Source organism: Leopardus geoffroyi, chromosome A2 (genome assembly GCF_018350155.1).
Source record: "Leopardus geoffroyi isolate Oge1 chromosome A2, O.geoffroyi_Oge1_pat1.0, whole genome shotgun sequence".
Lineage (NCBI taxonomy): Eukaryota > Metazoa > Chordata > Mammalia > Carnivora > Felidae > Leopardus > Leopardus geoffroyi.
The window spans coordinates 110,306,859-110,334,454 of NC_059331.1; the positions used below are offsets into that span (position 1 = coordinate 110,306,859).

Here is a 27,596-nt window from a genome sequence, read left to right on the forward strand (position 1 = left end):
CTCATTTATGGTTCAATGGCTTCTTGAGGACCATGGCTTATTTATCATTGTATTTGAAGCTTACATCTGGTGGTATCTGACCCATAGAGGATGTTCAATAAATGTTTATTGAATGATTTGTAATTATTGTGGTATTTTTGCTTTTATGACTCCCACATTAGACCTAAATCTACTTGTGAACAGGTCTGATGTCATGTTTTTGTATGCTCCTAGCATGGTCTCCATGTTCAACCAACATTTATTGAAACAGTGAGTGCAATTCAAATCCTGGGAAATCTTGAATACATATTGTTGTCTCCTCTACCTACGTGACCTTATTTCCCTACTTTCCTGGGAGGTGTGTGTTTGTACCAGTCAAGATCCATTAAATCATTCCGGCTATTTCCCACAGATGAACGCCACCATTCTCCCCACCTACTTATGTTCCATCCTCTTTCAAGGCCCAGCCTCCCTCGTTGTATTCACAAGTGGAGAGACTTCTTGATTCCTCCAGCCCTCCCAGATCTCATGTTATTCAAACTCTTCCCATCAATCGCTTTTATTCAAATGTTTTCCCTAATGTATTCATCTATTGTTTGCCTCCTGGGAGATGTCACCTATTTCCTAATACTTGGCATTTCCCACACATTGATGGCACTAACCACCTTCATCTCTCTTTAGAGGATCAGAACTTGATGTTGTATAAGCTATTCAGTCTCAAAAATCTTACAAAGTTGGTTCATATTGTTAAAATTTGTAGGTGAGTTAATTGTATTTTTTTTTGGTTAGAATGAGTCTTTTTGCTTTTAGAGATATATATTAAAATACTTATGGATGAAATGATGTGTGGTTTCAAATGTATTTCAAAATAATACAGGAGGGAATAAAAAGGAGTCACACTCTTCTATGTACTATATGTTAGAAATGTTTTATAATACAGACTTCTTAAAACTTAATTCATTGCCACCCTCTCTTATCCCCTTTAGCCATTTTGAACCTGATCCTCCTTTGCTTAAAAGCATCCTTTCCCCTCTATTCCTGTCCCAACCTTCTGGGACATTCTGTAGAGGGTGGAGAGCAGAGACTGACATGTGAAACCAAGTCTGTTTAACTGCTCATGAGATCAGTGCTCAAATAGAAGAGACTGGTATCAAGCCAAGTAGTTAAAAACATTTTTTTAAACAAAAGTTAAATTCTGAAAGAAAACAGAACTGAGAGTTACCCTCCACCCTACCATGTCCCCAGTTTTGTGATTCTCTATATACATGACAGGAGAAACATCCAAAATCAAGGGTCATGTTGTGTCCTTTGCTTGAACTATCCTTCCCTTCTCTTAACTACTTAGAAATGACCTACTCAAGCTTCATTTGAGACTGTTCAACCATCCCTTACTGTAGCTCCCCCTGGACTCTTTCTCCCATAGACAGAATTAAATACTTCCTCATCAATATCCATACGACATTATACTTGCTTCCTTTTTTTCTCCACCTCTGTGGAGTACAGTTTTTAGTTATGGATGTCCTTTGGGCATTGCACTACTCTGGAGAGGGAACTCAGACCATCTTCCCCAGAGTCTAAGCTCTGTCTTCCTCTCCTCGGTTCCCCTGTTAGCACAGTGCCTTAAAAAGAGTGGATGTTTGATGAAAGGTGAAAATTGATTCAGAGAGAATTAAATTTTTTTAGTATATGTTACTCCTCTTTTCTGCTAATATTCATATACTGGAAGTCTCCTTTTCTAATCTCCCCACCCAAAAGTGCTCCTTCCTCCTCTGATTTCACCAAACTTTTTTTCCTCTCACAACATGTATCATGATCTGCTTTGGTTTGGGTATCTTATCTCCTTTGCTGTCCATGACTTGTGAGAACAGTGACCATACCCTCTCCTCCTGCTACTCTCTACAGAACATGCTCAGGGTTTGGTTCCTGAGTATATTTGAAAGATTTGTCGAATTAGATATTTAAGTAGAAAAGACCTGGGAAGAGTCTTGGTTTTGTACTTGAGATCAGCTGAACTGACTATCTGATGTCCCTCACTTGCTTAAATAATTTCATGAGCTTCATTATTTATAGAAGGAATAAAAAGCAGCCCCAATTCACAAGACTCAATCATTCTTTAAGGCTTCCAGAATGATGCAGCATATGCCACCCATTGAATCAGTTGCTGCTCATAAAAGCACAACAGTGGAGGGTTTGCATCGCCACTTGAGAGTTGAGGAAACTGAAGCTACGTGAGCGACAGGTTCAAGAATAGAGGTCAGAGTTTGATTCCAAGACTTTTAAATCCAACTCCAGTGTCCTTCCTATCCATACCACAGGTTTCTGTGTGTAAATGATAGCAGATTGAGTTCCTCTAATATGTCTTACCCATTACAGGTCTTTTGAGAAGCATTACAACATAGAGAGCTAGGAGGAAACCTCTGTTGCCAGTCTGTGTTTCGATCCTGGCTCTACTGAGCCACATGACCTTGGGCCAGCCAGCAGTCACTCTGGAAAGGGAAAAATGTGCTTTATAAAGTGGAGCACTGTGCTTAGTGAGGGAAACTCAGATGCGCTGCTGTAGATGCTTCTTTCCCTCTAATATGCTTACTCTCTGCCTCAGCTTCCACATCAGTAAATTAAGGAGGCTAATAATCCCTATGTGATAAGGTTATGCAGAAGATTAGAGGAGTTAATAATTCACATAAAGCATGTAAAAAAACAGTTCCTGGCACATAGAAAGCACTATATGTAATGGTTTGTTTTGTCACTACTTTGATCACTTATTTTAAAATACAGCATGTGCAATACATTTTGTACAGTATGAAAGGCAAAAATATTAAGTGACTTTTTGGGGTCAAGTTTTGAGACCAGTCCCAAGATATTTGTGGCATTAGCATCTAAAATCTATTTCATATTCTCTACAACTTTTCCAAACATACGTAGTTTGCAAAATCAGATTGGACATTGTACAGGAATAGCTTTTCTCATAATATTCCAGTACTTTTAGTTCTATTCCAGCTGGAGCTGGAAATACTGTTGCATGCAGAAATTTAAAAGTATGTGAAAACAACATGATCCCAATCTTATTTTTTTTACTCATTTTCAGGAAAATTGATGGTTCACATGTGAAATATAAGCAAAATTGCTAGTTATTTGCTATCACCAGAATAAAAATTAGTCACCTTCTCACCATCTTGGGAGCTATTCTGGTGTGTGGTTGTAAAAGAAAAACTAGAAAAATTATTAAAAATATGATGTATTTAATCATTGACCCTTTAAATATCAGTTGTGCACTCTCTTATGTCAGGCAGTATTCTAGAAAAAGGACCCACAGCCTATGTCCTGCAGAGGAAGCTTGCTTACAGGTGTGAGGAGACAGAAAAATAAGTAAACAAATAAAATAATTACAGATTTTATGGTGGGAATTATGGAAGAAATGTACAGGGTGATAGCTACTAGATTAGTAGACATGTGGAGAGAGAGCATTAGGGTGATATGTGAAGGTTTGAGCAGAAACCCGAAAGACCAGAAGGCACAGAATTTGGTGACATGATATTATGAAAAGCAGAGTATAGAAATATCAACCATAGAGAGTTAAATTACCAACAGTATTTTTTTGTGTGTGTGGCTCACCTTACATATATATATTTTTCCCACCAGTAAATGTGATTTGGTTTAAAGGTAGTTAAAATAGCTTAGACAAAGGTCAGCTATTACCCACAATGCATATTGCTTTCTCTCTTCCCTTTTAATATACAAGTAATACTCATTATAAAAAAATTTGGAAAATAAAAATTATAAATAAAATTTACCCACAATTCAAAAACTTAAATGTAAATGTTACAAATATGTTAGTCCATTCCTAAAGCAGAGTTTTAAAAAAATTCTGTTTGTGGTTATCTAACCTTTGTGAAATGAGGTTAAATAAAGTAGGTAGTCCACTCTGATTAGAAAAAAGAGAAGCAGAAGCAGAGGTCATGTTGATATTCAGAGTTCACATGGTAATAAGCATGTTTTGGTTTAAAAATTAGAATTGATCACAAAAAAAATGTTGTAGTGGTCAGATCAATAGGGACAGGTAAATGTTTTGATTTCAAATATTGTCAAATCTTATCTCCCTAAGCAACTGAGCAAACAAACAAACAAACCAAAAAGGCTATAGTCCCACCCCATTTTGGAAGTAGTAGCCTTGAAGGTAAGGGACCATTGAGAAACTAGCCTCATTCTCATAAACAGAAGCTGGAGTGGGAGGTGACAGTGGTGGCAGTGAAATTGGTGGCCTGGACCTGCCATAGTCCCAGCTGAGCCCCAGTCGATGAGAAGACCACACTGGTGAATATCTTACTCATTCCACACCATTTGAGACTGAGTTTCTTCTTACCTGTCAACATATTTTCTTCCTTCTCCTCTCTCTCCTTCTCACAGATTGATGAGCCTAGAGGTTACAGCCTGCTTTTCAAGGTGATAATGAACTCACAGACTTCAGTACCACCTTCTGCTGGACAGTGTCAGGTTTGTGCTTTAGGGGAAGAGTACACAATACTTTCTCCACTTATAATAAACAAAGAAATCGAAAATAAAGGTGCAGCAGCAGTGAAGTCTTCAAACAAGAAGAGCCCATGCATACCCACTGAAAAAAGAATATACTGATTTAGAGAATCTTCCCCTGGGAACCAGGGATGGGAAACTAGAAGAGAAATGATTGGGCTATTGTTAATTTTTTTCTTATTTTTCACTTTACACAATAAGGAGATTTTCACTTTTTCAGTACCTACTGTCAAAAAACAAATTAGGCTGAAGCATTGATACAGGCTAGAGAAGATTAAAGTACATTGTTTTACCTCCATTGCCAGGAGTCACTGGCAATTATTTCCTTCCTTTCAAATATAGGTCAGTAGGTAAGTAGGTAGTAGGCAGATAGATAGATACAAGTATTTATATATATACACACACACACACATACATACTGTATGTGTGTGTGTGTGTTCATTATTATAAATAAAATTCTGTATCTTTTTTGATAAATATAAGCATCTTCTCATGTCATGAATTCATCTTCAAAGATATTTTATTGCATAGATAATAATCTATTATCATACAGATGTATCATAGTTTGTTTATCCAAAAGTACCCTATTGCTGGCCCTATTGCTGGAATTTTAGTTTGCCTGTGATGTTATAAATGATCCTATGATGAATATAATAGGATATTAATTTTCATCTACCTGCAGTTTTTTTTAGGATAAATGCCTAGACATAGATCCAGTGTGAGCAATTTTATGAATATTTGTCAAGGTTCTTGCCCCACATTGTTAAATTGCTCTCCCCATAGCAGTATTTAGGAAGACCCTTCTCACTTCCCACCAGTATTAACTATCTCCCAAAAAATCTTTACTGGCATTAATTTTAATACAATTTAAGCTCCGAGTCACAGTCGTTTTTTATTTTCCTTTCTATTTTTCCTTATTTCTATCTTTTTTGGGCATGAGGAGATCAAAATAGGATTCCTGGTAGAGCTCAAACATACACAAAATGACCAGGAACAGTAGTTCTAAAAGAACATGTAGTTCTAAAAATGTGCATAAGATTGGTTTATATGTTTACACTTAGGAAAATTGTTTTCTTAGGGCCATTTCAGTGACCTTGGGTTAATATTGCTTTTGAATCCCTCATGGTCAACATTGGCTAATTTTGAGCAGAGAAATTCCTAGAACTTATTTAGGCACTAAATACACTTAAAATAATATGGACCATGGGTTAACATTATGTTTTAAGCTACAAAGAAGAACATTTGGATAAAAAGTTTGCCTCCAGCGATACCATAGAAATGGCATGATTTAAATATTTTGATTTGCACTATAAATCATGCTTATTTCATTTAACTATTTTGAAATGAAATCATTTACCCTTTGGAGTATTTTGAAAACATTTTATTTTACTGAAACAGAAAAAATTAAAACTGCTTGAGTCTGTAGGATTTTAGCTGAACTCGTAAAACAAACTCATCCCCACAATTGTCAAATCAGATAGCTGTTTTATTTCCAATAACATTTGATCTTCATATTTGTCATTTCCTTTGTAGAAATTGTGGATTTATCACCTTTTCCCCACAATGATTTTTTTTTAACTTATCTACCTACCTATAACCTATCCATTTTTAGATATCGTTATTTAAACTTTAAGTATTATCTACAGCGCTAAAATACCTATGATAGTAATATTAAATTCTAGTCCCCCTCTACACGGCCCACGATTGCCATCAGGTTAATGTGGGTACTTTAGACTTTGTTTTACGCATTTGTAAAAATTGATAATTGTAGAGAAAATGCATTGTTTTGGTCTTTTTTTAAATAAAAATTGTATCATAATATACCTACCATGATACCAAAACCTGATTTTTTTTTTCCTTTATCAGTGCCTCTTTCCTTTAAATTGGTGTCTTATTTTCCATACCACAGATTAGGAGTCCCTCTATACATAGACGTTGAGTTCACTTCCAATTCTTCCCTGTTAGAAATTTTTTATTTAAGAATACCTTCCAGGGGCACCTCGGCGGCTCACTCAGTTGAGCATCTGACTTCGGCTCACATCATGATTTCACAGTTCATAAGATTGAGTCCCACATTGGGCTCTCTGCTGTCAGCATGGAACCTGCTTCAGATCCTTTGCTCTGCTCTTGCTGCCCCTCTCCTGCTAGTGCTCTCTCTCTTTCAAAAATAAATAAACATTAAGAAAAATAAAAGAATACCTTCCATATCCCAACAGGAAAAAAAATTATACTATTAGTGTAATACTCTTATAATGTTATGCTTAGATTATAATCATTTGAAATTTGTCTTTATGAATATGAGATATGAGCTTAATTTCTAAACATCTTTCTAAATAAGTAGATAATTCTCCCAAGAACTCATATTAAAAAATGAACCCCTTACTCCATTTATTTACAATGCCACTTCTATGGTATCTTAAATTAGCATACGCTTTTCTCTATTTTTAAACTCCTCTTCCACTGATGTAGTTATCAATTCCTATCCCACTAATATAATATTTTTTAAAGTTTTTTTTTTAATTTTTTTAATGTTCATCCATTTTTGAGAGAGAGAGAGCATGAGCAGAGGAGGGGCAGAGAGAGGGAGACACAGAATCCAAAGAAGGCTCCAGGCTCTTAGCTGTCAGCACAGAGCTCGACGTGGGACTCTAACTCACAAACCACGAGATCATTGCCTGAGCTGAAGTCAGACACTCAACCGACTGAGCCACCCAGGCGCCCCTATAATATTTTTATTACTATAATCCTATAATATGTTTTATATGTAGCAGTCAAGGCCATCCCTTCATTTTCTTTTATACATTTATCTTGTTGTTGTTGTTGTTTTTCTCAGAGGCCATATTTATCTTCTCTGTATAGTTCTAATTTTAGTATATGTGCTGCCCAAGCAAGCACTTGGTGATTTCTAAATATTCAATCTTCGGGGCGCCTGGGTGGCGCAGTCGGTTAAGCGTCTGACTTCAGCCAGGTCACGATCTCGCGGTCCGTGAGTTCGAGCCCCGCGTCAGGCTCTGGGCTGATGGCTCAGAGCCTGGAGCCTGTTTCCGATTCTGTGTCTCCCTCTCTCTCTGCCCCTCCCCCGTTCATGCTCTGTCTCTCTCTGTCCCAAAAATAAATAAACGTTGAAAAAAATTTTTTTTTTTAATAAATAAATATTCAATCTTCTTTGTGGATTTTAGAACAGGTTTTAAATTTTGGTTAAAAAAATTCTCTTTTTTATTAGTCTTGTGCTAAATTCATAGTTTGTTTTGAGAGAACAGACATCATTAAATATTAAACCTTCTCATTCATGAACAAAGTATTTTTCCCCTTTTATGCCTTCCAGTAAAGTCATCGTAGGATTATTCCCAAGTATTTGATGTGATTATTATATTATAAATAGACCTCTTGTTCTCTTTTATTTTCTCATTGGCTTACTGTTATGAATAAAAGCTACAGGTTATCATATGGTGAACTTGTATTTGGCCATCTTGATTAAATTCCCTTATCTACCCCACTGAGGTTTTCTTATAAATGCTTGTATTATCTGCATATTGTCACAATTTTATAACTTCCTTTCCAATATTTGAGTTGTTTTCTCTGTTTTGTTACACTGGCTGGGACCTCAAGTTAAAAGTTGAACAGTTTTCTTCTTCTTGTCCATATAAACCTATTTCATCACTAGGGATAGGGCTTGATGAGGGCCTTGGGTAGATCCTTTTATAAATCAAGGATATTACTTTACATATTTTTTTATTTTACAAAAAGCTTTTAAAAATTGTTGTAAACATCTTGAATTAATTTAGAATAACTTTTCAAAATCAAATGTGATGATCCAATGATTTTTCCTCCTTTAATATACTAATAGAGTACATTCCACTGAACGAGTTTAGTGGTAAGCCATTTTTGTATTCCCAAGAGAAAGCCCTACTTGGTCATGCTGCATTATTTTTACAGTGCATTGTTGGATTCAATGTGTTACCACTTGATTATTTTTAAAGTTTCTTTGAGAAGGAGAATGAGGCACGCCTGAGTTGGGGAGAGGCAGAGAGAGAGAATCTCAAATAAGCTCAGCCTGGAGAATGTGGAGCCCAAGGCAGGGCTCTACTTCATGAACCACAGGATCATGACCTGAGCTGAGATCAAGAGTTGGGCGCTTAATGAACTGAACCACACACACACCCATTTTAATATTTATTTATTATTTGTTATGATCTGCTTGTTTAAAAAAGAAATTTCCTGTTTCAAGAAGATTTGTCCATGTTCGCTTATAAAATAACCTGGGTCTGGGGGCGCCTGGGTGGCTCAGTCGGTTAAGCGTCCGACTTCAGCTCAGGTCACGATCTCGCGGTCCGCGAGTTCGAGCCCCGCGTCGGGCTCTGGGCTGATGGCTCAGAGCCTGGAGCCTGCTTCCGATTCTGTGTCTCCCTCTCTCTCTGCCCCTACCCCATTCATGCTCTGTCTCTCTGTCTCAAAAATAAATAAATGTTAAAAAAAAAATGTTAAAATAACCTGGGTCTGGAGCTATTAGTGAGGACCAGTAGGGAGCAAGTCATTATTTCATTACCATTTCAATATCTGTTACTATTTTTTTGTCTTTTTAGATTTCCAGGTCTTCTTTTGCCAATTTTAGTAATTTTTAAATCTTGTGTATATATAATTGAATATAGTCTTATTTTTAAAATCTTTTCCTTTTTTCTTAATTGTAATTGTCAAAGGTTTGCCTATTTCATATGACCTTTCATGGAATTATTTTTATTTTTTGAATTATGTCAATTATTTCAATTTGCTTGATGCATCAATTATATGTATCTTAATTCCTTTCTTGGCTTTATTTTTGTTCTTCTTTTAGATTGTTGGACTGATTGCTTAGTTCTTTGATTTTAAATATAATTTTCTAATAAATACATTTAAGATGAGAAAGTTTTCTCTAAATACAGCTTTGGCTACATATCACAGGTTTTGATATGTTAGGCTCTAATTTGAATCAATTCCAAACATACTTGTTTCAGTCTTCGCTAATGTTATAATATAACTTTCATTTTCTTCACTTGTTTACTTTGCTGATTAGTTACCCTTTTATTCCTTTGATACTCAGGAGAGGTAGAATATTTATTCCCTGAAAATAGAAAAGCCTTGAAGACTAACTAGAGTGATCACACAATGACTAGAGACTGAACAATACACAGCATTTCATTCTTATGAATATGAATCCTTAACCTATTACCTGGAACAAATGTTATACATTTAATGGCCTCTCTTCTTTGAAAAAGACTTAACACACTCCTTTGAGAAAGAAAAGAATAAGAGTCACTTGACACTGGAATTGAATTCAAAGGGGTGACACTAAGCAAGGTCACATTACTATTATTATTTTTAATTATTATTATTAATTATTATTTTCATTTATAGGCTTTAGAAAAAGGCTGTTCTGGGGATTGTGGGTGACTCAGTTCAGCTCAGGTCATGATCTCACAGTGTGTGAGTTAGAGCCCCATGTCAGGCTCTGTGCTGACAGCTCAGAGCCTGGAAACTGCTTCACATTCTGTGTCTCCCTTTCTCTCTGCCCCTCCCCCATTCATGCTCCTTCTCTGCCTCTTAAAAATGTTAAAAAATGAAAAAAAAGAAAGAAAAAAACTTTCTAATTATCTCCAAAGTCCAGTATCATCCATCCATTTCACTGATTTTTTTGTTTTGTTTTGTTTTGAATACAAAGCCCTAAATTGGTAAGGAAGTCTATTGGACTGGTAGGAAATATTTCTCATTGCCTGGGAAAGGAAGAATTGGTTAGATGGTGTGAAATTCAACCGTGGGACTCATATCTCTGGTAGGTTATGCTGTTTCTAACAAAACCATTGTGCACACTCATATCCTCTTTTACACCACCTTAACACAGAATTCTGCTAATGTAACTTACTAAGGTAAATGTTTCACACAAAACCCAGTTTTGCAGACATTTTATTTTTTGATGTTTTGATTATCACCTTTCACCTCACAGGGTTTTAGAGAGCTAGAAACTTTTTTTTTCTTTTTTTGCAGTGCACAGACTTTCTGTTTCCCTCACTTTTCATATACATTTTTGAAGATGATTGGCTATGAATCTAATCTTGTTAGCACCATGACCTTTCCACCGCCAAGTTGTAAGATCTACCTGTTAGACCACTGCATAATACCATTAGGAAGTAAAAGGCATGGGGTATATGAAGTTATCAGGCAAAATAGTATTTGTTCCCTATTGATATATATCTAACAAAACATTATATAAAATACTTTCTACCTGCTTTAAACAGTTTGTATTAATTCTCCTTTTCATTTTAAGATAAATAATATTTACACTTCAATTAAAATTTAACTAAATTTGGCAAGCTGTGGAGGTTCAAAAGTTCGTGAAAGTCCAGAAACCTTCATATTTTACTTGAACACTCATTTTTTAACCTTAGCTGTAAAGCTACTTTGGTCTGGTTATTTCCTACTTAAAATTGCTAATCCTTGTGCATTATAAAGGAATTGATAAAGTAAATATGACATTGGAGTTGTTGATAAGACATTTCCCTAAATAAAGAAAGAGAAAGTGTGGTTTTTTGCTGGCTTATAAGAATTAAGCAGGCTTAATTTGTAACCTTTAGTGGCCAGTAAAAATTTAAACAAAAAAATGTTCAATGTAAGAGTAAATTCTAGATAAGAAATAATAGCCATCATTTGACAAATAATAAAGCTCTGACAATGAAATACGAAGAAGTCTAAGGAAAGATATCTATAAGAATTTTTACTATAAATTATATATTTGTATCTACTTTTATTTTATCAGAAAAACAGAGATTCCTGTATTTGATTCTTAATTAGTAATCATTATGGAATATTAAGTTAAAGAGGTATTTTTTTTATTTCCACTTCTATAAAACATTTTGCTCACTTAAATCAAGACAGTAAGTAAAGATCAAAATCCAAATACAGTTTTTGCCATCTCTTGGTCCAAGTTAGAGAACATGATCTTCTTTATCTTAAGGGGAATTTTCAATGTGAAAGCAAATTATCTTCAGCACAATCATGTCCTCTTATCATGGTAAAATTATCCTTGTTCTGAGGAGAAAGGTTTCTGTGGTATCTTAGGAAACGTTTAAGTATGGATTAAAAAGTCTTAACTTCCTTAATTTAAATACTTCCTCATATTTTTCTATTGTCAACTTACTAATAGAAGTAGTATTTTTCAAAAACTAATTTTATAATTAAAATTTTAGTTAGTCCATCTGATCTCTCAACTTGTTTGTTTTGTAAGAGATATCTAAAACCCCACCATGGAAAATAAAATGTGAAAAAGACTTTATGTCTATCCCTGGCATAATGAAATTGGGCTTACGTACAGAAAGTAGTTCAGTTACTTTGGTTAAAAAAAGTTTAGGTCTCGCCATGAAGATAGTGCTGTGTCTGTTGAAAAGGTGGTGCTGTTGATGATGGATATCATCTGTACAAGCAGGTGTCACAGGAAAGATGAATGTGGTCATAACAGTCCTTTCCATGATCTTTGTGCATATAGATTGTCCTTTGATTGTTGTGGTTATTATTCACAGTGCCTGGAGCTACTTGTAACCCAGTCCTGGAAATGCGCAATGGCTCCAGTCTTCCCTCTTTTCCTATGGCTGCCTGCCAGCTGGTCTGTAGGCTGCAGTGGTTTCTCCCAGAACTGCATTTCTCTTAAAGCTCACCCCAGAGCAGCAAAAAAAAGTGTATTTTTTCTACCTCCAAACTTACGTCTTTTCCTCTTGAGTTCACTAAGCAACGATCTGGACAGCCTGTTGTTACGCATTTACTGCTTCTAGCCATTAAATCAAAGTGAAGTATTTAGCATTCTTTCACTGATAAATCTAACTTCTTCACAGTGAGTAAATCATGGGATAGATCACCAATTAATGACAAGCCAGTCACTCACTCTGGTAACCTTAAAATCATTCAGTCAACATTTCTGTTTTGTGTTCTTTTTGGATTTAAGTTACTATCTGTGGGAAACCCTCATTCAGGATTGCTAGAATGCAGGAAATTTAGGTTATAGTTTTCTTTTTTTCGTACTTTATTTTGGAATAGACCATAAATAATTTGTGATCCATTTACATGATTCCATCTACTTTTTTTGAAAATACCTCACCACCAATCCTAAAAGAAAAGCTAGTATTGATTGTATGTGCTAATTGCTTCATATACACTATTTCATGGCAACTCTATGAGGAATGAGTGCTATTATTATGAGTCCTGTTTTGCTAATAGACATGAAGAGGTTAATTAACTACACCAGGTCATATAAATAGTTAGTAGTAAAACCAGGCTTTGAACCTACTCGTCTAACCCCAGAGCTTCAGCTTCTTCTCTCTCTTTTTCTCTATGTCTCTGTCTCTGTCTCCCTCTCTCTCTCATTCTCTCATTCTCTCTGTATATATATAGACAATAAGCTTACTATCTACAAGCAACTCTTCTAATGTTCTATACATATTAACTCAATCTTCATAATAACTTTAAAGTAAGTACAAGTATTATATGTTCTGTATAGATAAGAAAATTGAGGCCTAGAGAGGTTAACTTAATCATGTCAACACAACTGGTAGGTAGACAAACTAGGAGCCCAAGCATTTTAGTTCCAGAATCTGTGTTCTTAACCTCTGTGAAAAATGCTCATGGTAAAAACATGCAAAAATCTCTAGTAATAGAAGTCTACCTGTATGAGGATATACTTGCTGAAATAGAATATGTTATTTTTATTCAAGCATATCTTTGTTTTCCACATCTATTGTCAATATTTATTAATTATCAATTTCCCACAAGTGACAATCCCATGAATATTTATATTTTACAAAACCACATTATGTTTCAGATTCATCTCAGTTAATCATGATTAATGTTTTTCTAGGCCTTGTATTTATATTTGGCTTATTAATTCTAAAAAGGGGTCAAGTAAAAAAAGGGGAGATACATGAGAATGGAATTAAGGTGGATAGCAACTTCAGTTTGGGGAAGGATAAAGAAATCTCAGCTGGAAACATAAAGATGAGTTAAAAAACCCAAGGCCTATCCATACCCAGGGTCACATTCACAGTATGAGGTTCTAACTGACATAAACAAGCCACTGATGACCAAAGAGTTATTCCAAACATAGTCCTCACAATGCTATGATTAATAATACCTCATAATAGTAGGATTAATAATAAACTTGTCATTGTTACTGTGCAGTAGAAAGAAACATCATAGTTTCGCCCAGTGTGACCATTTGATTAATGCTTTTCATCTCGTCTCTTAGATAAATTCTGTAATTTCAGACATGGCCTGTTTTAAATGACTAGTATATATTAATCATGAGTATGTGCTCAATGTTGAGCCCAGAGATGCCTCTCAGTAACTACTGAAGGAGTGAATGTATGAATGCAGATATAATAATGACTGACGTTAAAGTGCCCATAAGCCTGAATATAACCCCTTGTGTACCAGATACAAAGCCTACAGTACCAAGAGTGAGTTTGTCTCACCAGATAATGGGCCAGGGATGTCATTGTGTTTCCTACATTGGTGGAATGGCTGAGTCATGAGTAGGACAAACTGACCATATAGAGTCTGGGGACATTTGTCTGTGTGTACTCCTTGATTCGAACTAAACCAATCACTCTCCCTTAGTATATTTGACACAGTGGATCGCCCCTTCCTTCTTGATACCATTTCTTTACTTCCTTTCCAGGACACTCTCCTGAGGTTTCCTATTGCATTAGCCATTTGTAAGTAGACTGCTTGGCTGATTCTGTCTCTTCTTCTCAGCTTTATATATATATATATATATATATATATATGTGTGTGTGTGTATGTATATATGTATATGTATATATGTATGTGTATGTATATGTACGTATATGTATGTATATATGTATGTATTTGTACATATATGTATATGTATGTATATGTACATATATGTATATGTATGTATATATATAAATATGTGTATATATATATTTTTTTAAAGTGTTTTTCTTTAGAAGAGCAGACTTGTAAATTTTTGATCAGATCCAGTTTATCAGTTTTTTAACAGAGTATGCTTTTAGTGTCTCATCTAAGAAGTCTTTACCTAATGTCAAATCACACACATTTTCTCCATTGTTGTCTTCAATATGTTTATAGTTTCAATTTAGCAGTTAGGTTTCTGATGTCTTTTGAGTTAACTTTTGTACACGGGTTGAGATAGGAATCAAAGTTCATTTTTGCATGTGGGTGTCCATTTACTCCAGGGCTGTTTCTTGAGAAGATTGTCTTTTCTCTACTACATTGCCTTTGAATCTGTCAGAAATCAGTTAACTAATAGAATGAAAGGACAAGATACCAAGTGAGAGAAAATGTTTGAAAATCACATATGTGACAAGGACTTGCCCCACAGTAAAAAAAAGGAACTCTCAAAATACCACAGTAAGAAAACAACCCAATTAAAACATGGTAAAAAAAAAAAAAAAGAAAGAAAAGAAAGAAAAAACAACAACCTACCAGACACTTCAGCAGACAGAATATTTGGAAGGCAAAGAAACACAGGAAAAGATGTTCAACATCATTAACCACTGGGGAAATGCAAATCAAAACCATGCTGAGTTACCATCACACTCAAGTTAAAATGGCTAACACTGGTGAAGATGTGGAATAACCCATACCTTGCTGGTGGGAATACAAAGATAAAAATAAATGGTTGGTTGGTTACTGGTTTCTGTCCAATTGAATCCTGTAACATTAGACTTGCATGTTTGTATGACCTGGAAATTCCCAAGTAATCACTTTTGAGTAGCAGATGTTTAGATAAGTTAACAAGTTCTTAAGGAAATAAATCCCTTTATGATTATTTCAGAAAAGAAAAAGGATATTGAGACCAAGATAAAATTTTCCTGCTTTAATTTCCTAAGACAACAAGGATCTATCATTTTCAAAACAACTTTAACTTTATAGCGTGTATTGCCTTATTTGCAGGATTAGGTTATGAAGACAATCTTTTAAATAGATATAACACATATTAAGATGTATATAAAAAACAATATTTTGGATGTGATGTAAAATATAATAATATAAGGGGAGGTATCTAGAAAAAATGAGATTGATTTTTTTTCTTTGTGCCTTACTTACTGGAATTATTGAGGAATAAATAGTTCTTTAGAACTAGCAAGACAAACAAGATCCCCCTCACTGCCAAAGCATTGAGCTTCTCAAGTTCAAAAGCACTTTTCAGCTATTGCCTAGAGCCATTTCCTCGTTGTTGATGACAGCAAAAGAGTGGTTCATTTTCTCTTTTACAGTGTTATGCCCTTTAGCTAATTCTGATTAAAACTGCTACACTTGTTTGGTGAGAATTTTTTCAACATTCCGTGCTGAACATATCCACTGTTCACACCCAGACCACATAAGTTCAGAGCCTAGAGACAGATTCCAAAACACAAATGCAAAAGAAAAAGAAAACACGATGATGTGAGACCTTAACATTAATTTGCCAATCTGTCTTGAGTTGTTTATAAACCTGACTTTAATTTTCAAGTGCCAGCTCAGGCTTTGTAATGAGACATTTAGGGTGACGACTCTGAACAGTTCACTTGTTTCACAGGCCAAAGGTCAACTCATAGTTGAAAACTTTTACCTGAGACCTCAGAGAATTAAGTAATGCTTTTCACAGGTCAAAACATCTACTGGCTGTGCTGTTCACTTTCTGGTAAACACTGGCCTAATGTGTGAAGAAAAAGGTATATAACACAAGAGTCATGACATAACGTTCAGCACTGTGAGCATGAATAGTCAACAGTCACCGTTTCGCCTCACTGTACTTGGTGCTGTTTCTGTTAAACAAAATACTTTCCAGACATAAAGCCCTGCTACTTAAAATTCAGGCATAAAAACATTTTCCTGAGACTGGTTTATATCTAAACTTTCTACAAATGCTCATGTGTCAGTGCCCAACCATGACTTCAGTTTAATGTCAACACACAGATAGGAAAACTCATGCATAGACCATATTTATTGAATTATTTCCTATCATAGCCTCATTGAAATGCAAAATGCCTACTGCTTAGAAAAACATATAAATCAATTACCCTAATCTGGAACTTGCAGGCAGGATATCAAATGAAATTTTAGGGCCTTATTTCATCTGTATATGAAATTGATAGCTGAGAAATACGAGTTTATCAAGGACATTTTTAGCTTGTTATAGAAACCATTGCACGCTCATGTCAAAAAATTTCATATTTTTTTAGGGATAAGTAACTTCTGTTGGCTTTCTCCTTTTAGCTCATTTACAGTGACTCCTAATTCCTGACTCAGAGCATAAAGTAGGAAAGAAGGTGTGGGAAAAGAGTAGAACATTTCAGGTTTGAAGAGTCTCAGTGTGAGATGCTGTAAGGACTTTAATCAGAAGGACTTGAGCCTGTGGATATGGCAGTATTGCAGAGAAACCTGAGCTAAAAATGCAGATTTGTGTCAAAGCATATTAGTGCTACAAGAAGCTACATAAATGAGGAGACAAAACCCACTAAGTTTGAGTTGTGAGGAAGGCCACCTTGGGTACAGCAACATTTATGGGATGGGTAGAAGAAAACTCCATGAACAGAAGGGAAGTAGAGGGCAAAAATAAGATATGGTGCAAATAAAAGCCAAAGGAGGAGAGAGCTCAAGGAGGAATTAATTGCCCATAGTATCATCAGACGATGCTGAGATATCAGGTAAAATAAGCATCCCAAAGTCATCTGTTTTAGAAATTAAGAGATCATGTGTGCAGTAGACTGGTAGATTTCAGCAGCATGGTGTGACTGGGCCATGAGCAATAGGAGGCAGTTTTTCAGTTAGCCTGACGGTGTAGAGAAAGTAATGCCATAATCACAAGGGATAAAATGCAGGGTGGAGGATTTTTTTTTTCCTTTTAATAACAGAGAACCCTAAGCTTCTTCCCTTAGTGAGAGTCAAAGGTAAGGGAACAGTGATATCCCAGGTTCTTACCTTGTGATCAAAGAGTAACATCTTTTGTCCAGGAAAACAACTCAGGCCCCCCTTAAGAAGCTTCTATAGATAATACAGGAGGAATCAAACTAAAGGAAGGCATAAAAGAGCAACCTATAGTCTCTCCCTAAGAAAGTGGTGTGACCTTACTGGAAAGGGGGAAATTCTGTCAGAGGCCTAATTTGGAAAGGCAAAATGGTGAGAAGGGCCAGCTTGGAAATATTCCACACAGATCTTCGTTGTCAGTGTTGAGTAACATCTAAATGTGGTGGCCATGAGAAGCCCAAGAATAGGCAAAAACTCCACAAAGTGAAGTAAGTAAACCTGACATAAGTCAATATTTCTTCCCTAATTTTTACCACTGCCTCCATTAACAAAAAATACTTTCATCTATTCTTATATTTTTATTTGAGATAGTTTTCAACTGGACTTATGCTCAACATACCATATTTCCCAAAAGTTTTTAAAAAATATTTAAAGTTAATTTAAAGTAGATACCCATTAAAAAAAAAATACTCCTGACTCAGGTAATTTAGGTCCCTGTGATATGGCACAGTATTTGATAATATTCATGTTGTAAAAACAGATCATTGACAAAAATAATTTTTCCTTTGAGCAGCTGCAGTATAAACATAATGTTTAAAAGACTATAATTTTATATTATTTTATCTTATCGTATGTTCTCAGTTGCTTGAATTACTGATAGGTATCTTCTAAATTAGTTGTTGCTCCAAATGCTCAGCTACAGTTTTAAATGCCCAAATTTATGATATGCTTGTTTAGAATATATGTATATCAATAACTATAATCCAACAGAAATCGAAGTCATCACAATAAAATATATAGTGAGTCTTTGTTATTTGTTGTGCCTTTTGTTTTTAAAAGCCTTTTGTATTTGTTATGCCTTTTGTTTTTAAAAGCAGAAAGAGTTGAGTTTTCAGGAGTGGTGTACATTCGGAATAATTTTCAGTAGTTAGAAGGTGCTACAAGATATGTTCTTTCTTAACAGCCATTTAGATGTTTTCATAATGGCAAAGAAAGATAGAGAAGGTTAGGATGTGCCCATCTCTTGCTCAAGAGGACAGTTTTAAAACAGGAGTCCCCATTAAGCAGAAGACTTAAACCTTGTAAGGGAAGCTGGTTTTCCCCAGGTGAGCTGACCCTTATCAGTAAACATAGGGTGTTCCCGATGGCGAGATTGATTTCTTGGATTTTTCTGTGCTTCTGACTTGAAACTGTAAATATAACCATGAACATGACAGGTCTATAGCACAATAAGGACATTTACCCTAGTGTTTTCTCATGGCAGTAGGAAAGTTTGTTTATTCATTGCCTCTTAGTGGGGTAACGTATCTCTGATCAACTAGAAAATATATATTTTTTTTAATTTTTATTTTTTAAATCGTGGTGAAATACAGGGGCGCCTGGGTGGCTCAGTCAGTTAAGCGGCCGACTTCGGCTCAGCAGTCATGATCTCGCAGTCTGTGAGTTCGAGCCTCGCGTCGGGCTCTGTGCTGACAGCTCAGAGCCTGGAGCCTGTTTCAGATTCTGTGTCTCCCTCTCTCTGACCCTCCCCTGTTCATGTTCTGTCTGTCTCTGTCTCAAAAATAAATAAATATTAAAAAAATAAATAAATTGTGGTAAAATACACATAACATAAAATTTGCCATTTCAACTATTTTAAAGTGTACAATTCATTGGCATTAAGTATGTTCATATTGTGCAGCTAGCATCATCATTTATCTCTAGAACTTTTTTATCTTCCCAAACTGAAACTCTACATATTAAATAAAAATTCCCCTCCCCACCTTCTCCCAGACCCAAGCAATCACCCTTCTATTTCTTGTCTCTATGAATTTGACTACTCTAAGTACCTCACAGAAGTGAAATCAGACAATATTTGTCCTTTTGTGACCGGCTTATTTCTCTTAGGCTAATATCCTCAAGATTCATCCATGTTGTAGCATGTGTCAGGATATCTTTCCCTTTAAAGGCTGAATGATATTCCATATACATATATGCCATGAATAAAAATGTTCATGTGCACCTTATAACCTAAGCTATATGGACATAATGTCTAAAAAATTATTAAAAACTGAAAATTGAATTGATGAATTGTGTGAAGCAATCTGAAGGTATGGAGTCCCAAAAATACAGATTTAATATAAATAAGGCAAATTGAATTTCTAACAAATAAAATTAGACATTTCTTTAGCATGGACCAATTAATAGGAGAGACAGATGATAATGACTTTAAACTTTATATGATCACTCAGGTAATTTTAATCTTTCCTATAATGGCTTTGAAATGAGAAAGATAGCTGATGGTTGCACAGCATTGTGAATGCACTGTGTGCAGCTAAATAGTACATTTTATTTATTTATTTATTTATTTATTTATTTATTTATTTATTTATTTTAATCTTATATATTTTGAGAGACAGCAAATGAGCAGGGGAGGGGCAGAGAGAGAGGGAGAGAGAGAATCCCAAGCAGACTCCGCACTGTTACCACAGAGCCCTACGTTGAGCTCCATCCCACAAACCGAACCTTAAGATCATGATCTGAGCCGAAATCAAGAGTCAGATGCTTAACCAATGGAGCCACCCAGGCACCTCTTAATGGTATAATTTAAAATGGTCAATTATGTGTTAAATTTACCTCAGTAAAGAAAAATGCTATAATGATGGAAATTTCCTTTAACTTTCTACTGTGATTGCATTTTTAATATAAATACACATGTTGGTAGACAGTGTTGATACACATTTGTATTACAATTTAGAGGATTAACTTAATATTAAAAAGCAAAGAGGCAGGAAAAAGCTCTATGGAAATGCCTTTGTACATATGATTCTCTCTGCTCAGAATATTTCTCAAGGTCTGCCCATCTGCAGAGTCCAACTCATTGGCCATTTCCTCAGAGAAACTTTCCCCATTTCCTAAAAATAAAAGTTTCCCCCTTTTTGTACTTCTGTATAGCCTTAGGTTCTGCCTAATTCCCCCTGCTAAACTTAAAGTTCTTTGAGGCCAGAATCATGCTTTCTTCTTCTTCATATTTACCAATCATACAGTACATGCCCAGTCAATGCTGGTTATGTGGAAACTCTTTGAGTTGAATTAATTAAAATTGATTTTCTAGCTCACTGGGTTTTACAAGCCATTGTTTTACTGTAATTGTTTTCTCAACTGCTCTATCCATTTGAAAGAAGGAACATGAACAAAGAAACTTACAATTAGACCTGACTACTTCATGAGGTCATATGCAACTTAAGTGGTTAAACAGGTATTTGCCCATTCTCTTTAAGAAGCATGCATTTCTTATTGCTTTACTTTTAAATTAGTTGCTACCCATGTGTTTTGTTTCTATTTTAAAACAAAATGTTTCTTGACTTCTCTTATATGTCTCCTTGGTCTACTCATCATAACCAAAGCAGTTCAGTTTTCTAATAAATACCCATGCTATGTAAAGCACTGCACAATATCCTGTTGATGACAGTCACTGTTCTTGAAAGACTGAAATAGGGTCAGTATAGATAAGCCATATACACATGAACTCATTTAAAGACAAGGGCGAAACAATTATCCAATACAAAATTATAGACGATAGAACAAATTGATCATAACACAATTATTTATAAAATACTTTCCTCCATGCTGGATATGAAACTATTTCCCATGAAACAAAAGATCAAACAGAATGAATCAGTATGTGATACTGAAACATGAGCCTTGAGAAGTGGCTAAGTTTTAAAGATCTGCAGATAAAGGCATACAAAACAAGGCATCCTAGATAGACAGGAAAAGACAAAGAAGGTCAATGTCATGATAGCCAAGGAAGGAGATTCTTGTTTGGAAAATGGGCAGTGATAATCTAGGTCTCCAGGAAAAGATTAGAAAGCTCTGAAGGAGTAAATAATAATAAGATGCTTGTAATGGAGTTGCAAATTTACTCACATCCTCAGATTTGAAAAGAAACCATGGCCTCTTTATTTCTTGGTGACACCTGGATTGTTTTCATCATATGCACCTACAAGGTAGGAAGGACTAAAAGAAAAAGTAACAATTTAGTCTCATCCCCAAACTAAATCCTCTATAATAATAATCTATGGTAAAATGAACAGTATCTTAGATAAGGCTTTCTCCTGAGCCCTTCTCTAACAAGGCTTCTACAGTTTGGAAGTGTGTGGTTTAGTTGATCATTGTAGAAGCTGTGGGAAGGGGTCACCTCTGGTGTGAAGTATCTGGTTTAGTTTGCTGCCTCAGCCCAGTGGCAATGGAAGGTCTTCCAGAGCATCTGAGCAGTGTTCAGGCATCTGCTATGGAAACGTGAGCAAATGAAACTCACATCTGGACACCCTGGATTTGCTCGGGGCACAGTCCACTTCCTGCTGACTCAGCCCCTCTGTAACCTTCACAGGCACTTGATTACTCATCCACTGAGCCTTGACTTCTGAGCTTCCCTGGGGCAGCCCCCAACCTGACTCTCAACTTACTTGTGCATGTCCTCGTCAGGGACAACAGGCACTGTAGATTCTATCTGTGACACAGAAGAAGCAGGTGAAAGAGGAAGCCAGACTCAGGTTGTCTCCCCAACACCAAGTTCACCTGATCCATCTGGCCCGGATTAATGAGAGACTTTGGGGCATCTTGTTTTATTTCACACACTTTCCCCATTAGGACTTCAGTCTGGAAAAGAGATATCTAGCCATGTGTGTCTCTGCCTTCTTCTACCTGCCCCTCCTTTTCTCTTCCCATCAACCCTTGGCACCACAGGGCAAGATTTTCTTTCTTCTTCTTTCTTTATGGCTAAAACCTTTTTTGTTTCCCCAAAACTCTATGATCAATCTTGCTAAGCCAGTTTCTAGAAATTTTAAAGGGAGAAATGAGGGATTTTAGGAAATCCTCTCAAAGTCTGGCTGTCAAGACTACTGTCTGTCTGCATACTGCCTTTGGGAAGTTCTCACTCTTTCTTGACTTCTCTGCTGTGGCTCTCATAATCACCCCCAAGATCCCAAGTCTGCCTAAGGAAACAACTATTCACAAGGAAATGCAAAGACATAAGCATATTACATTTCTCAAAATAGTATATTTGTTTACTTTCTTATAATGCTATTCTTTCTCTAACAGGAAAATACTTAAATGATACTTCTGTGCTCTTTCAAATTTTCCTGAAGAGAAAACTGAAGCTTGTTTCATTTCTGAACTTCTAATGCCCCCCCCCCTTTTTAAAGGACTTTGTATTTTTAGAGCAGCTTTAGCTTTACACAAATAATGAAAGGGAGGTACTCACATTTTCCAAATACTCCCGGCTCCCACACATGCAGAGCTTCCCCCATTATCAATGTCACTCACCACAATGGTGCATTTTCTACCAGGATGAACCTTCACTGACACAGTTACCCAAATTCCACAGTTTACCTTAGGATTCACACTTGGTGTTGGACATTCTAAGGGTTTGATAAATGTACAATGACCCGTATGATCACAATCACCTCAAAGAGTATTTTCACTGCCCTAAAATGCCCTTTTTAAAAAACATGTTTTCCATGTTTACATATATATTTTTTCTTGGTAACTATTGTTACATTCCCTAGCTTTCTAATGTTCTAAAAACATAATGTTTACATTTACTTATTAATTTGTTCAGATTAATTTCTGCATCTTAAAGATAAAACCTAATTCAGTTTGTGTAAATTTTGAACCAAATGCATTAGCACCACTGTGTACCATACCTCTTCAGAGAACAGTGCTTGCTGTTCTCTGCAAACTTCAAAAGGATTCCTTATATTTTCCTACTGGTGTTTGATTATACTTGTCTGTTAACCTTTTGAGTGTGAGACAAATTCCATGAATGTAGATAGTAATGTGTGTTTCATTTTTCTGAACTTTTAGTAGAGTTGGTAGTTCTTTTCTAGCTGTTTTTAAACGTCTCAATTGTAGATGCATTTTTGACAGAAAAATTAAATCTGAGGATATATATATTTGCAAGCTTCAGAGTAAGTGAAATTCAGAGGTGTGATTTAATCAGTGAAAAAGTGGTAGACACTATTTTGACCACAAGTACCAATCATATCAGTGGGAAAGGATGTTTGGACCAGAAGGGTAGAGACGTAAACTCATTTTAATTTCTCTCCATCTTCCTTGAGTATTTTATCAGATTACCATGCATAAAAACTTGCTATTCTGTGGTTACTCACTTCTAACATTGTAAATGTCGAGAAATGCCAGACTATCACCGTGGACTAAAGTGTGATTGTTTGGTGTGCATGTGGTTTCATACCCAAGTGAGTCATTCTGCCAAGAACCTTGAGAATATCAGTCCAGTCTAGACATTTCAATCTTAATGATTGACACACCAGCACTGGCATAAGATCATGTATCATCAGAAGGAGGATGTAGGTGTAAAGTGATTCTGTGCAAATACAAACATCATATATTTAAACCCACAAAATCTTGACTAGTCATTTCCTCTACTAAACCTTTCCATTCCCGCCACTTCCATTTATTATCAACTTGTATCAACAACTGTTCATCAGGAAACCTCATATCTGTAGAATAATCTCTTCCTGTCCTACTTGTATTTCCAGCCTGCCTTAGTAGCTTCAGTAAAAATTTGTTGAATGAATCCTGACTTCAAGGGACTTACAGGAAAGCCACTGCAAAATATGCACCTCTGATGCTCGTATCCAACTGTTTGTCTCCTCAGTTTCTTCCCTAAGTATTTCTTAATGGCTTGCAGAAATTCTTCACTGATTTTCACATTGTTCTCTTATTTTTACCAACTAGCAGATATGACTTTACCTATGAATGATCATATAAATGTGACTGTTACCAGATATTGTTTTATAGAAGAATCTAATTTAATTGCAAGATATTATTTAAGTTGAGAGAGTATCTATGGGAACATCAGTCACTTTAGCATGAATAAATATGCTAGTGATAGTCATAGCAATTAAAGTGGAAGTTTGGAAAACTGGATCTTAATGTCATCCCACACTATTCCTTTGGGCCTCAATCTTTAAAAGGTTTTAAGATGTTGGAATCAACTGGTAAATATATTATGAACCCTATAAATCTCTTATGAAATATTTTGATAAGCATGATATAAAAGGATATATACTGAAGGCATAGCCTACCAAATATTATCGGTATGTATTGTTTTCTTTATTGAGAAAAGGCATAATTCTTCATGGTATAAAAACAGAATATTCTTTTAGAATTACCAAGGATAGCATGCTTTATAAGGATAGACATGATGAGAAGTTCCCATTTGCCTAGGGAGGGTACCCTTTAGGTTTTAAAAATTGAAGAGAAAACTACCCAGTGTTTTGGCTGAATCCAAATCAGGGCTGCTGTTCAGATGATATGCCCATATCAGTTGCTAAATTATAAATATTTCTGTACTAGTTGGTATACAGCTTCCTCCCTGATTTATTTGCCCTATTCCTTTCCAGAAACAGTGGACCTCCTTACAAACAAGCCACTGCCTGATGAATGATCTCCAGGATCCTTCTTGGGTTCTAGGGGCAGCTTCAGTTTTAATTCCCCTGAATTCATACAGCATCACCTGCTGGGTCATTGTGAGTTTAGGCCCACCGTACATGATGCATTGGAATCTCCATAGCAAACCTGAATGAATGTTCAGGCAGCACTGAAGATAACAGGCAGAGCAGAGGACATACTACAAGTCACTCTGCCAAAGGCCATGCCTGAGGTACAGCTACACCTCTCACAACTCAGATGCTCCACTAGAGAGGTTCCACTGCTACCCAGCTATTCAGACCTAACTGCCATCATGCTGTAAAGCTGCCTGCCCCCAGAAAGCAGCACCTTGCCCATGGTATTCGCCTACCACATACAAATCCAATAGATTATGTTCTATTTTTCTCATCCATGAGCAACAGGAAGTAGCAAAATCTTCAACCTGAATAGTTGTGGTAATGTTGGGGAATGTTCCAGCATGCATAATGCTAGGGAGATATCTGCCCCAACCAAGAGTAAGTAGTGCTGATAACTTGGCCCACAATTTGCTAAGGCCAATATTTTTTCTCCCACCAGAGCATCTCTTTAGCAGACAGGCTACTGACGCAGGAACAAGCTAATCTGGGTTGCCCAGTGAAATACACAAAAGCAGCAGATACTGTGGACAATAAAGGCAAATTCTTTTTTCCTGAGCTGAACTTAAATAAAATACTGAAAAATAAACATGCTCTCATTTGGGAGAAATGTTTTTACCCTCTACTCTAACATTGTACCAACTTTCCTTTGGATTAATGGTATCAAGAACCTGTTGCCTTTTTTGGGCAGGGGTGGGGCGCTTTTTTGGTCCAGTTTTCATTATAATGCCTATGTCTTCCTGATTCTTATCTCCTTGTCTTTAACCGACCATAGTAGACACAACAATGACTCCCAAAGATGTCCTAGTCCTAATTCCTGGAAGCTATGATTATATTATGTTACAAGGTAGAAGGGAATTATGGTTACAGATGGAATTAAGGTCACTTCTCAGCTGATTTTAAAATAAGGAGATTATTTTGGATTGTTTGGGTAGACCCAGTCTAATTATAGTCCTTAGGAGAGAACTTTTCCTGGCTTTAAATCACAAAGAGAGAAATGATGAAAGAAGTGCTAGAAAGATGCTACTTCAAAAGGGGTTGACCTGCCATTGCTGGCTTTAGTGATGGAGACGGGGGCCATGAACTAAAGAACGTGAACAGCCTCCAGAAGTTCCAGAAATGAATGTGGCCCTGCTGATGCCTTCATTTTTAGCCCCGTGAAACCCAGGGTGCACTTCTAACCTATACAACTATACATTATTATGTTTGTATTTTTTAAGCTATTGGAAGTGGTAATTTGATACAGCAGCAGTAGAAAACTAGTACACCAAACTTCCCCACACCCCACATTAAAAAAAGAGAAAATAAAACTAAATAAGAGAAGTTCATGATAATGACACAACTCTCTTGGGCCACATGCTCTTGGAGCCAAGAAAGGAGAAAACTCCTCCTCAATTTCCTTTCATTTTGACAGACTTTTTCTCGGTTACTGGTATCTGTCTGGGCTTTCATGTACACTTTTCTGAAGTTACTGAGAAAACTGTCAGGGTGAGGCATGCTTTGGCACACAGCAGAAAAATAGGAGACCTTTTGATGTTTTACAAGTCATAGGGCGAAAGCCAAACTTCTTAAAAGATAAATTCATACTCTTTATCTCCCTGTTCCTGTTCTAAACATCTGTCAGCTTGAGTTTGTCCCATCATTAGTGAAACTCATCTGGGGCCTTCCTAGAAGTGGGGTGAACTGTGTTTGTAATGGAGTCTGGACCTGATGGGTACCTGAGCAAAGCTATGTATGGAAGCAATAGTTATAAAGTACACATTTTTCTCTCCCATCATTTCTGATCCTTTTTGCTCAGCATCTCAGTCTTGTGTCAGGTGTCAGAAGGGGGCCAGTCTGGCCATCTTCACAGAAAGCCAAAAGGAGAGTATCAGCCAAGACTAGAGTGCTGGTAGCTGCAACCAGTGAAGGACATTTTCACTAGGAGAAAGTTCAGGGTGGGAGAAGATGAAGGATAATTTTTAGTACATATAAATGTATCCTTGGGATTTGGGGGAATACTTGGGAATGGGGTGTCAGGGTTGGGGCTGCTAACTTCGTACATCCAACCAATGGACATTTATTTAAGCAACTCTTGTCCAGGTGTTTAAGGAAAATCTAAATTTATTTTGTGGTCCACAATGTAGGAAAGTGTAGGTATTGGTTATAGTGTCTGAGACACAGGAGGGTTACTTTGCCAGGTAAAATGTGCATCCTTATTACAAACTCTGGAATGGAGTATTTGGAATGTTGTACTGATACGGATAGAAGACATCATATGGATAGTGGATTCTCAAATACCACTTCTGCTTTCAAGGAACCAGAAAACTGTGATGAGACTGCAATTATAGAAATCCAAAGCGTTTGATCCACCATCGCTGGCTTTAATGATGGAGGAAGGGGGCCATGAACTGCAGAATGTGGACAGCCTCCAGAAGTTCCAGAAATGAGTGCAGCCCTGCTGATGTCTTGATTTTTAGTTTAGTGAAACCCACGGTGCACCAGCCAAAACGCTGGTTTCATACCCTG

The 27,596-nt window shown here is 36.2% G+C and overlaps 1 long non-coding RNA gene and 1 pseudogene across 1 annotated transcript; both read right to left on the reverse strand.

Annotated features, from left to right (window-relative positions):
- Nucleotides 1–6,630: 6,630 nt before the first annotated feature.
- LOC123606516 lies at nucleotides 6,631–23,477 on the reverse strand. Its single transcript, XR_006716321.1, has 3 exons — nucleotides 21,966–23,477; nucleotides 21,427–21,516; nucleotides 6,631–6,664 (listed from the first exon to the last, which is right to left on the reverse strand). It is a non-coding gene; the product is annotated as an uncharacterized LOC123606516 (long non-coding RNA).
- LOC123607777 lies at nucleotides 7,304–7,401 on the reverse strand (annotated as a pseudogene).
- Nucleotides 23,478–27,596: the final 4,119 nt, after the last annotated feature.